Source organism: Callospermophilus lateralis, chromosome 20, assembly GCF_048772815.1.
Source record: "Callospermophilus lateralis isolate mCalLat2 chromosome 20, mCalLat2.hap1, whole genome shotgun sequence".
In the NCBI taxonomy this organism is placed as follows: Eukaryota; Metazoa; Chordata; class Mammalia; order Rodentia; family Sciuridae; genus Callospermophilus; species Callospermophilus lateralis.
In genome coordinates this window covers 13840761-13853412 of record NC_135324.1, presented here as the reverse complement: position 1 = coordinate 13853412, position 12652 = coordinate 13840761, and the positions used below count along the sequence as shown (strand labels likewise).

The following is a 12652-nucleotide window of genomic DNA, read 5'->3' as shown; positions in this document are numbered from 1 at the left end:
AGACTGGGTGTGAGACCCTATTTTGATATTTCTAGTGCCAAGATTGCACCTGTGGGCAAGGAAGGGGAAAAAAAAGGGATACAATAACCACAAACAGATCTGCATTGGTCAGGCCAAGTGACACACTGTCCATCCCAGCCACTGTCTTACCAGCCTCTCCATGTGCGCAACGAGATGTAAGAGAGAGAGAGTGAGAGAGAGAAAGAGAGAGAGAGAGAGACATTCCCCAGGGCTTGCTTTCTTCCTTATTCTCTCCTTTCTCCAGATATTTTTATATCCCTGGATGAAAGCTTTTCTCCAGATAGGAATTCTGTTGAGTTGATCTTGGTATGCCCCCGAGCCTGGGCGCAGACCCAAAACTCAATGGTAACTATGTGTGAGATGCATCAGTGAGTCAGAAAGAGAGGATATATGTAGGGCATCCCCCGCTTTCAAGAAAGATTGTTCTGGGGGAAATGCCTACAGCCATGAAGGTAGGTGCTTCAAACCCGAGGTGCAAAGAAAGGAGAAGGGAACCCTGAGGCTCTGTTCCCTGTCTCCATATCCGCTGTCTGGGCGGTTGCTGTGAGGACTCCTGATGCTTTTTTTCAAAATTTCCTCTTGCATTTCTAAAATCTAATCAAGGTTTGAATACACTACCGTGAATAGGAAAACTGCAGAGATCTGCTGATACCAAACACAAGCCTCTGTGCTGTGGGTCTGGTTCAATGGATGAGCTCTGCCTCATTTAATAAGATGACTCTAAAGTGCGATCCCAAAGAGCCAAAATGACTGCCACTTACCTCCCATGACCTCTAAGACCAAGTCACAGGATACATGGGGAGGAGAAGGAAAAGAAATAGGGGTTAGGGAAAGGTAAGAAAATGAGAAAAGTAAATAAAGAAACAAACAGATAAAAAAAAAACCCAAGAAATTAAAAACAAGGGTTCCACTTTTTAAAACAAACTTTCAGGTTTTTATTTAATTTTTATTTGTTCCATATAGCATGCATGTGGGGTCTGTTTTAGCCTCAGAACAGTTACTCATACTTACTGCAGATTCAGCCCCGTCTTCTTGGGATGAAAGAGATGATCCCTGTGATTTCTGAGTGCTAGTTATTTTTCCGCCTTTCTATCCCTTTCTTGCTTTAGGATTTCATTACAGTTTTTTTTTTTTTTTTTTTCAAGGAAAGAAACACATGACCTCCTAAATGCGAGCTAGAAATGATTGAAAAAAAAAAAAAAACCAATAACTGAGACCCAGCAAAATGCAGTAATTATGGACATGCATCTCTAGCTTGTGTAGATTACACGGAGCAGTAATTTGCTAAGGGTCACAGAGCCAGTGTCTCTGTGTGCTTCCCGTCCTGTCCCCCTTCTCTGGCCTCCTGACCTGACTCGTTTCGCTAAGTGCAGGGTTTAAACCGCTTATTGGGAAATTCGGCACTGACACTTCTGTTTGTGTTGGCTTAATGGCTTTTAGCAGCCTTTTAACAGGGACTTCCAAACAAGTAGAAGGGGAAAACTGGAGAAGGAAAGAACCACTGTTTATTGTAGAGATAGTAGAGTCCATTAAGAAGATTCCAGCTACTATCAAGACAGAGTGACCAGGACAGATCCCAAATTCTAGCAAACTGATTGCATTTAGCTTGAAAATAGCTACCGCAGTGGACCCATGACTCAGAGAGGACAATATTTATTTTAATGGTGGGTATTGCCACAAAATATTTCTCCTTACAGGTAGAACCTATAGATGCAGGTTATTTGATTTAATATGTCTCTCTCTGGTGCATGTGTGCATGTGTATGTGTGTCTTGGGGCAGGTATCCAATTTCCAAAGCAAATGAAATTAAATTTCTTAAGAGCCAGAGACAGAGGGTTGGGAACAGAGGTTGGCTGGGAAATTACATTTTAGATTTGATTATTTGATTATAAAATGCAAGGTTTATCGCGGAAGTAGACACCATCCATTCAGTGGGACATTTTAGAGGAGGATTTGAGATGATCTGGTCCATTTGGCAAATCCAATAAGGCCGCATCCCAAAACTCCAACACAGAACCCTGAGTCCCAGCATACATTTTTCTTTGATTGCATATGGAGTTGAATATTTCCTGTCAATTGCAAAACATAGGAAAACTTAGAACTTCTCAGACTCCTGGTTTGCTGCAAGACTCAATTGTACATACGGGAAGAATAAAAAAGGGAGATACAGAGAGGTCTAAATTTTTACAACGATTCCAAGTAGAAGTCGGTTTTGGTTCTTGACCTTGGAAATACCTACGTGGGCAAAGATACATTTTTAGTTTCTATTGTAAAACTTGTATATGGCACTGCCTACTTTGAAATTACTCTGTCACTAAATCCTGATGCCAATAAAGTGTAACTACCTAGAGATGGTGGAGAAGCCATCTGAAGGAGCCTATTCAAAGAAATCATCCTGTATTGCCTACCTATCAAAAATGGTGGAGATAGATATATATATTTTTGGCAGTGGCTTCCAGTCTTCTGTGAACTGAGACCTTCCCTCCCAGATCTCGTAGGTGATGAGGTTTACACGTGAAGCAAGCTTCTCTCTCCGTATTTATATCTTTTTCTCTCTGAGGATCCTAGGGAAAAAAATGTTCCAGAATTCATTCTCTGAAGGACTGAGTTGGAGGGACATTTCTTAAGATGGCCAGCATGCTTCTTATTAGCTCACGTACCATCTTCAGAGTCAAGATGAGGTTAAGGGTTCTATCTTTGCAGTAGGTGTCTGTATGCAGGGTTGACTGTCCGTGAAGACAGTCTTCCCGCAGTTGAACGTAGGCTAATGGCATTCAAGGGTCCTAGGGCTTCTGGTTTCCTGCTAGGAGTGAAAGGTCATGCAGTGTCTGTCCTCTTCTTAAGCTAAGCGGAGTGATGATGGCTGTGAATTTCTAACCAGCTAACATGACCTGGGTAGATGGATGCAGAGGTCGCAGACAGCCCTTCCTGCAAGTCTATAAGCTCCTTGAAGGCAGTAAGCATCCTTCTCAAACTCACTGCTATGGGTCCCGTGCTCTGCAGAAACCCGGAACATAATGCCCACACGATAAATATTTTCTGCGTTGTGGAAATCCGTGAAAATTAGAATTGACTTTGTTTTACCGGCTTCAGAGATTTTTTTTTTCAGTTAAATGAAACGCTTTAATAATTAATCGAACCATGATGTGTTCATTTGTTAATTCTTTCATTAAGGCCACAAGTATACACTGAACACCTATTATATCCCAATTACTCTCCTAGTCCTGGGGATAAAATGTAAAGCCAGCAAGTGTTCTCTTCGTCCTTTCTTAAGAAACGTTTTTTAAAAAAAGTTGCTTGGAGTCAGAGATTGGGGTTTAAGCCCCAATTTTACTTCTCAGTTGGTAACTTCTAGAAAACGTTTTAAACTGCCTGGTTTTGGTGATGATTTTGGAGGAGATCTTACTTATCCGTGCATGGGGTGGTGTGAGGCAGAAATGTAAGGCCTCTGTGAAAGGCCTGGTGGTCCGCACCCAATCTGTTACCAATGGAAGCATTTATTGCTGCATTTCCAACATTTATGCAGGTTCTAGTTGTGCATGCTAACCTCTAACCATCAGAGGAACCCCCAAAACATCACTGTGGAAGGTCAAAGTGAACCCAGGTTCAGCTCACCTCTGCAAGGCATTCTTTGGCAACCGAAGGAATCATATTTGCTAAGGTTGATTGTCCATTTCTTTTTTTCCCTGGTGGATCTATCTACTCAGCAGGTGAAATGAAAGAAACTAAAGGTCCTAGATTCATCTCCGTTGACTGTTGGCTACCTGTTCAGGGATCATTTCCTGAATTAAATGGGAGATGCTAGGTGGCTGGACAGACGGCTCCACGCTGTCTTCTGACAGACAGTACAGATCACCTTTCCTACATCATCTGGGCTTTGCCCAGGCTGAATTATAGCTCTGGACAATAAAAACAAAGACATATCAGGAAGACATTGTGTTCTATTACTGATACAATAATAATGGAATCCATAAGTAATTCCCGGCATTTCTGCATCATTTCCTGAAAACATAAAAATAAAATAAAATCCAGCTACAGGTCAGGCAAATTGTCAGTAATAAAAACAGCCGTTTTAAAATGCCTCCTATTTCCTGGGTGATAGATCAGGCACTTTACATATACCAAAATTTTTAAATGCATTTTTCCCCACGTATTCTGATGTATTTCTGTGGAACAAAGTTGTCACCGAATAGATACGGTTACGTTGGTGACCCTTTTTTTTTTTTTTTTCCCTGAGTGATCTCTAAGAACTAAATGCAAAAGGAATTTCAGAATTCACCATCAAACTCACTGAACTGTGGAAATTCTACCCTGGGCAACTGGTCTCGGAATGGGATCATTTCCCACAGGTCTGAAATAAGAGGTCGGTGACGCTGTGACCCATTCATTACCTTTACCTGTGAACACGTTTTTGAACAGACCTTATCAAATCCTTGATTCCGTGTGCTTGTTCCTACAGAAATGCGGCTGTTAAACCCCAAGTGGCCCGGATAATTGACAAATGAACGTGCCTTGCTGGATGCACTGGTTTGGATCCATTAGGTGGTGTGGGATCATATTCAATTATTGAAGAAGTGGTGTTTATACATTTTTTTTTTTTGTTATCATATACTAGTACCTCAAGGGTTCCCTCAAGGACACAATCTTCCATTGTGGGAAGGGAAGAAAGGTGGTAGGGAAAGTGGGGAGGTGGGGAGGAGATGAGGGAGAACGAAGAAAAGGGCATTCTGTATGACTGGAGGGAATCCAATGGGATCTTCCTGTTCTTCATGGGTAAAAAGATACCCATGAGAAGAACCTATTTGTGGCATAGGGTCTTACACAGAAATGAAACGGCTTAAAAAAGTAGTTTGTTACCAAGCATGGTGGTGCACACCTATCATCCCAGAAGCGTGGGAGGCGGAGGCAGGAGGATCCCGAGTCCAAAGCCAGCCTCAGCAAAAGCAAGGTACTAAGCAACTTAGTGGGACCCTGTCTCTAAATAAAATGCAAAACAGGGCTGAGGATGGGGCTCAGTTGTTGAGTGCCCCTGAGCTCAATCAACCCCCCCCCCCCGCCAAAAAAAAAAAAAGGTACTGTGTTTTTATTCTTCTCTCAAAACTACCCAGAGAGTGTGGTTCTTTTAGTTCCAGGGCTCACAGTTCCACGTTTAATCACCATTACATTTCCTTCCTGGACATCTTTCTGGAATATTCTACCTTGTGGGGCATCCGACAATTAGGATCTGGCTGCCTGAATGCTAGAGATCCAAATATATGATTCTCTTTCCCCGTTTGAGGCTGATTTGGATCTTTTACAACAGCTACCTTCTCATCCACTGCTGGTCCTTTTGGTTTTTACCTTTGGTCCCAAGGGCTCAGTCTTAGTAATGAAATAACCCTTCCCCTCAAGCCTGCTCATGGCTGCCTGAGCCTCTCCCCGGCAACTGGAAAGTAGTACATTTCTCTGCCCCTTTTCCTCCTCCTTGCTGAGCTTCCTAATGGAACAAGCAAATAAACCTAATTTTATTTTGTATCACCAACTACTTAATGTAATAGTGCTGAGTACATCAGGTAGCAGGACCAGCGAGTAGGCAAATGAACCATATGTTCCCGTGTTTAAGGAAGAGTGACAGTCTGCATAATGCCAGCCTTATTACTACCTCCCTCTGTGCTTCCTCTTCGTAATAAAATTCTAAATGGTTCGCACTCAACTCCTGAGAGCCTTGTTAAGGTGACGCTTTCCAAGGGAATCCATGTTCAAGATGTCAGGAGCCGTCTGATACTCTCGCCTGGGTCACCAGGAGATGTAACAAGCTGGAAATCCTGTGTGTGCCTCAGTCAGTCTTCGTCTCATTTCTCCCCCTTTGCCTTCAAATCCTCCTTCCTTTATCTCCATTGGCCTTCCCCGGTCTGGGGAACTCACCCTTTCAGACGGTGCATGCAGAACCAGCTGCCTGCCGTGGTCTTCAGTGGCTCCTGTTCATTAAAGATGTAAAGACGGCCTTTAAACCCTGCCTGCATTTTGGGGTGGGTGCTGCTTCACCTGGCTCTCTTGGGCTGGAGTCTTATTGCCACGTCCCTCTGTTGAGATGTTTTCCCGTGACTTTAAACCAGGGGCAGAGATGACGAAGAAAGAAGTTCTGCAAACGAAATAGCGTCTTGCCAATTTTTATACTGCATTCTGGGACAGAAAGGGAGGGGTGTGGCTCATGGTCAAGTGGCTGTGAATCCAGAGGGTGCTATCCATGGGTTTCCCATTTGGCTGTGCACTAGAAGAGCCATGGGGGATAATGCAAATCCAAGAGCTGTGCCCAAGATTTTGGATTCAATAGTTGGGGAAGAGAGCAGAAGAATCTGCATTTTTTTTCCCCCTAAGTTCTCTTTCTCAGCCTCCAAAAGATGCTGAGAGTCTTGTGTAACCCCCAGGAAATCACGGGCTCGGTGTGTACACATCCCATCCGGCAAAATGCAAACTTTCTTTACCTTCTCTCCCCTCAGAAGGCTGCTTCCTGTACTAAAAGTTCAGCCCTTCATCTGATTTCTCTGTTAAAGAGGTGTAAATCTCTGTTTCCTTGCTCTTCCAAAATATGGAATATACTTGGCCCGGGAACGGTGTCTGCTTACGGTTCACACTTGGTTCTAATTTCTAAGTGACATTTAGATCTTCCAAAATTTACATACATATTCAACAGCAATGGTGTTAGAGACAGAAAAGGTCAATTATCCGTGTAATTTATACAAATGACCTTTTGTTCTTGGTTTGATTCTTTAGAAGTGATCACTTGATATGTTGGAAATACAACGTTCTTTATTTAAAAAAAAAAAAAAAAAAGAATGTGGCTTCACAGGAGGTGTTTGTTACACCTAATCCACTCCTACTGATGCTGTGAGCATATAGAAATAAGGAATAATAAATGAGTCGAGAATTACTGTCGACCACAATATACTTGAAGAAATGAAATATGGAGTAATAGGGTAGAAGTCATTATTTTTAATATCTTCAAAATGAGGAGAACGGCCTCTTTTTTAATCACTTTACTCTAATTTTCCATTCTCCTCTTATTGACTCAGTTAATTTTTGCAATGGGATTTTTGATTTTTCCAAGTGGAACTTATGTAAGAACACATTTCATGAGACCAAGGAAATTAATCCCATCTGTCTCCAATGTCCTGAGGGGAGAAACACAGTCCCACCGCTCACCCTCCCACTTCTTCTCACCCTCCAGTAATTCCTGGTTTTCCCCCCAAGAATCCCCCAAATTACCCAAGACTTGTAATTTGAGAGCTACTGATCTGAAGCGACAAATGTGAGTCTCAAGTGTGACTTGTCAAACTCTTCACTTATTTATAAGCACAGTGGCCAACCGATTTGACAGACCTCTCGCGGAAGATTCTGGGTTTATCAATTTGAATGAGCTCAGAGTCTTGGAGTGGGGGGGGCAGGTCCTGTGCACTGGGGCATGTGCAGTGACGCCCCCCTCCTGACTGGGCTCTGGAAGCTCAGAGAAGCCTCATTGGGTGGGAGGTCACGGAGCTGGCACTTGAAGAGTGGGTAGGAATTTTTTCCACCATAGGAAAGGAGGAACCGTAGCGGCTCCTTATATTAATGTAGTGCTGGGTCACAGTTGGTACCCTTTTAAAGTTTTGATATGGACTTTTCTCCAGACAAGATACATTCTGAAGGGTTCACTGGAACTCTCCTGTAATAATCCCAGCAACCGGGCAGGCTGAGGCAGGAGAACAGCAGGTTCAAGGCCAGCCTTAGCACCTAGTGAGATCTTATCTCTAAATAAGGTCTGGGGGTGTAACTCAGAGGTAAAGCACCCCTGGGTTCAATCCCCAGTACTGTCATGGCGAGATTGCAAAAAATCACTGAATCAATTTTTTTTTTTTTTCTTGGTACTAGGGATTGAGCTCAGGGGCACTCAACCACTGAGCCCCATCCCCAGCCCTATTTTGTATTTTATTTAGAGACAGGGCTTCACTGAGTTGCACAGCACCTTGCCATTGCTAAGGCTGGCTTTGAACTCTCAATCTTCCTGTCTCAGCCTCCGGAGCTGCTGGGATTACCGCCACGCTCCATCCAAGTGGATCTTAGAGCAGGAGACAGAACCATCTTTATTGTCCAGCTGGTGGTCTGCATCACCAGATGGCTGGCCAAGGGGCAGGCTGCACGTCTACACCCTTCGACCCCCTCCCCGGGTTAGACCACACCTTTATAGACCAAAACCATGTTCATCATCAGCAGCTGTTGCTATGATTCAAAAACCATGAACAAACATCATGAGATCTAAAACCATGAGCAGGAGGAAAAGTGGGTCAAAAAACCCCAGTGGAGCACAAGTTAAAGAATGGTTGCTAAATGTCTAGACAATCATTCTCTGGCAGGGTACATTGGCCAAGAAAAATGGGAGCCACAGAGGGAACAACTTTCCACTGTGTAAGAAGAACAGAAACATTTGCATTTCTAAGCAGAGTGTGCTAAGCAGGATCAGAGGGCAGAGGCCTGGTGTTCCCATGGGAAGAAGCATTTCTTATATGACACAGAATCTCAAGATAAAACGGAGTATGTTTGTTCGTTGCCCATATAGCCTGACCCATAACAGTTCCACCAAAGAAAAAAAAATACTTTCTTCTCAAGATTTCTCTGCTAAAATGAAGGAGACTGGCATCATGCCTGCGTCATCTAATTTCCCGTCTATTTCTGACTCTTTGACTTCTCAGGGGATACTCGGATATGCTTAATAATGTATGTTTTTAGCTGGGCACAGTGGCGCACACCTGTAAAAACTCTTTTGAGAGTAGCAGTATATACAATCACTTTAATTTATCTTTTAAATAAATTGTCGGAACCGCCCTTCCGACAGAGGTTGAGGAGAATCACTAGGCCAGCTAATGAGTGTCTCCGGGCTGAGCCAGAGGGTGAGTGTCGCGACCCGGCCCGCCACCCTGCCTGGCGAAAATCATACAGAGTCGGGAGTTGAGTCAGCCGAGATGGCGCAGCAACTCAGTTTATTGTGGAGGGAGAGGACTTATATATAGAGAGGAGAAGGAGCGGGGGGACAAAGGCAGGGGCCAATCAGAGATTGGAGAGTCCCCCAGGTTGGGGTAGCCTAGGCACCCCAGTTACAGAAACAGAGCCCCCTTACCTTAGTTGCAGAAACAGAGCCCCATTACCCTAGTTACAGAAACAATCCCCCATTAGGTACGTGTGCCCCGTTGCTGGGGATTTATTCTTTGTGTTTGCGGAAGCCATATCTTGGGGCCATTCAGGCACGTGTATGGAAGCCATTTCTCAAGCTCTGTCATGTACATGGAGAATCGCAAGACCAGAATCACAAGACTGGGGATTTCTTTTTTCCCAGCAATTGCACTTCCGTGGTCAGCAGAGGTCCCAACAATAAATGACAGGCACAGCACAAATCTATGTGTTACCCACATATTGATAGATGGAGTCTTACGGATTCATAGCAGTAAAATAAACACATCAGTCCTTTTAGCATCTTTGGTTCCTGGGTCCACAGTGAACCAATGAGTGATTGGGACTTTAGTAAAATATGCAGTATAACTTTGGGTGGCATGTGGACAGAGAGAATGCAAATCCAGTAAACACTGACGAACTCTGGCATCAAGGTATGGGATTGATTGTAGAAGGAGAGAGGGTTGGCAGGAAAGGTACATCCCAGTGGTCCCTCTTCCAGCCACGTTTACAAGCCTAATTTCATAGACACTTAGGAATATGATCGTTCAGGAGCCCAAAGGAGCCGGAATAAGAAATTCCACCAGCATTGGCGTCACTTTCAAAGCCACATTCCAGAGTAGGGGGGAAATCATTTCCCAGATCCTCCTGAATCTGAAATCCTAGATTAACAGAGAGCTGGAGTGAACATGGAGGATAGACCAAGTCTGCACTTTCCATACCTATGGGAAATCAGGAACCCCCAGGAAAAAGTTGCCTGTCTAAGTTACCTGGCCATATTGGAATCTTGTCTGAAAGGTTGTGACAGATCCGACTTTATATTTGCAAAATTTCAAAACTCAGAAGACATCCCCCAGTAGGCTCATCATCATAAATCGAATAACGAAGCCAAAAGACCCTCCCAGGATTCAAAATTCTCCGTTCCCTGCACAAATGTCTCTCATTGTATCATCAATCTGTTTTCTAGCCATTTGGGGAGTAGATTTACTTATTTATTTATTTTTTCTTAAGTTCTATGTTCACAAACATTTTTTTTCATCCTTTGCCAAGATTACAGTCTCCCATCTTTTGATGGACATGGGCTCTGGGCATGCTGACCTCTGAATCTACATTCATTTCCATTTGTGTTTTCTCAGGCATCCCCAAACCGCTGCAGCAAACAAGGTATTTTTTTCTTTCTCTTTCTGTTCTCCTACTGAGGAGCAAGATGTATTCCTCTTAGGCCTATTTCACTGAATTCATTTAGCTGCCTTTCCACCCAATGCTGTTGGGTGGCTGCGAAGTCACAAGTCTTTCACATTCATGTGTCGGGCACACTCTTGGGCATACCATTCCGAATAGAGACACATCCTGACACCGAATAATTATATATTTTTCATGTCTGCTGTTACGTACGATCCTCTCCTTTATGTCACCATTCAGTCGCCCGGCGTTTGTGTTGGTATTCTGTGTTAGCACTACGCAGCTGACCCTGACATCATTTCTGTGTATTCAGCAAGAAGACACATTTGGATCAACACTGAGGTATGAGGGTCCGCAGGCTTCGTTTCTGCTTTGGAGCTTAGGACAGTCGAACCAGAGACTTGACTTGGAGTCTTTGGACAGATCACACCAGTGATTCCACATTAGGAACAAAATACAACTGCAGAAAACCAGGAAATCCAAAACATGAGACCCTGGGACCAGTAATGTTTTCATGCCCATTTCAATTAAAATATTTTGGAGTCAGTTTCTAACCCCTAGGTAACATTTCTATAGAAACTTTTGTTCATTGTTTAAGCCCCCTTCAATTAGGTGCATAAGGACCCCAGATTGTCTTTGAATATTTAATTCATGGGAAATATATCTCGCCATTTAATCTCTTTAATATATACACATTGCTCTTGTCCATTGAGAGTGGTAAAAAATGTAACTTAAAGTACCTAGGAATGTCAGTTTTCTTAGACATCTGTTTCCTGGGCACAGATGTGGTTTATATTGTTTCATTTTCAGGCTTTTCATAGAATTTCATTTTAGGGTCTTTTTCTTCTCGTCTGACAGCCCCATGGTCCACATAGATTTAATCACACTGTGGTCAGTGTCACTCAATAGGCAGACTTCAAGAATGATCCTGTGCACCTGGAGCTAGGACAGAGGCTAAGAAATTACTAAAGATATTATTACCACATTTCAGTGAATCAATTAAATATTTAGGAACCACCCAACAGGGTCTATATTATCATAATAATTGAACATATTTTGATGTGGGTTATATTATAATCTTCAGTTCTCTGATCTGAACTCTATAAAATACTGACTAGGACCAATCTTATATGTTGACGTCCTATTCTGGAGAGTTGAGTGAATTCCTTTCCTGAAACTCTTATACTACTTTATACGGTACGAAGCAACTAATAATTATTTATCTTTTTTTTATGACCATAATTAGCATTTCTTCTTCTTTGGTACCAGGGACTGAACCCAGGGGTGCCTTACCACTAAGCAACATCCCCAACCCTCTTTCATATTTTTAGAGATAGAGACTCGCTGAGTTGCTTAGGGTCTCGCTAAATTGCGGAGGCTGGTTTTGAACCTGTGATCCTCCTACCTCAGCCTCCTGAGCCACTGGGATCACAGGCATGCACCACTGTGCCTGGCTAATTAGCATTTATTCTTAAATAGAGGTTATTCACCTAAGCGAATTTCTGTTAATTTACTCAACTTATCAACAGCATTCATAAATATCCATTTAGGCCTAGGAAGAAAAGGCTGAATATTTAGTAGTAAACCCAATCAGAAAATATGGATTTACGAAGTACCTGCTCATTGCAGATCTCCTTGGAGAATACAAATAAATATGGAAAAATAACTAGCATGATGGGACCCTCATTCTCAAGTGTTATTTATATATGCACATATCAATAAGTAGTATTTGCAGGGGATAGTTTCCCAGAACTCCCCAACATATCTAGATCTGAAGACATGCACATCCTTATGTAAAATGCTATAGTATTTATGGAAAACCTGTGAGCATCCTCCCAGGAACTCTGTTATTTTAGATTACTTTGTAACATCTCATTGTGATGTAAATAGTTGTACTATAGTTTTAAGGGAATCATGGTAAAGAAAAAAGGTCCATTTCCAATGCAATTATTTTTTTTGGGGGGGGCCAGTAGCCAGGGATTGCACTCAAGGGGGCTTGACCCTTAAGCCATATCCCCAGTCCTGCTTTGTAATTTATTTAAAGACAGGGTCTCACTGAGTTGCTAAGCACCTTGCTTTTGCTGAGGCTGACCTTGAACCTGTATCATCAGTCTGTTTTCTAGCCACTTGGGGAGTCGATTTATTTATTTATTTTTTTCTTAAGTTCTATGTTCACAAACAGAGAAGAAGCCTGAGCCTCTGATATTAACAGCCATGTGCCACCTCGCCTGCCACCAGCGCAGTTCTTTTTCAAATATTTTAATCATCA

At 42.8% G+C, this 12652-nt stretch overlaps 1 protein-coding gene across 1 annotated transcript in view; it reads left to right on the top strand.

The window, feature by feature from the left end:
- The window catches only part of LOC143385574 (contactin-6), a 160542-nt gene that overhangs the window by 95738 nt on the left and 52152 nt on the right, over positions 1 to 12652 (top strand). The window lies entirely within an intron of this gene.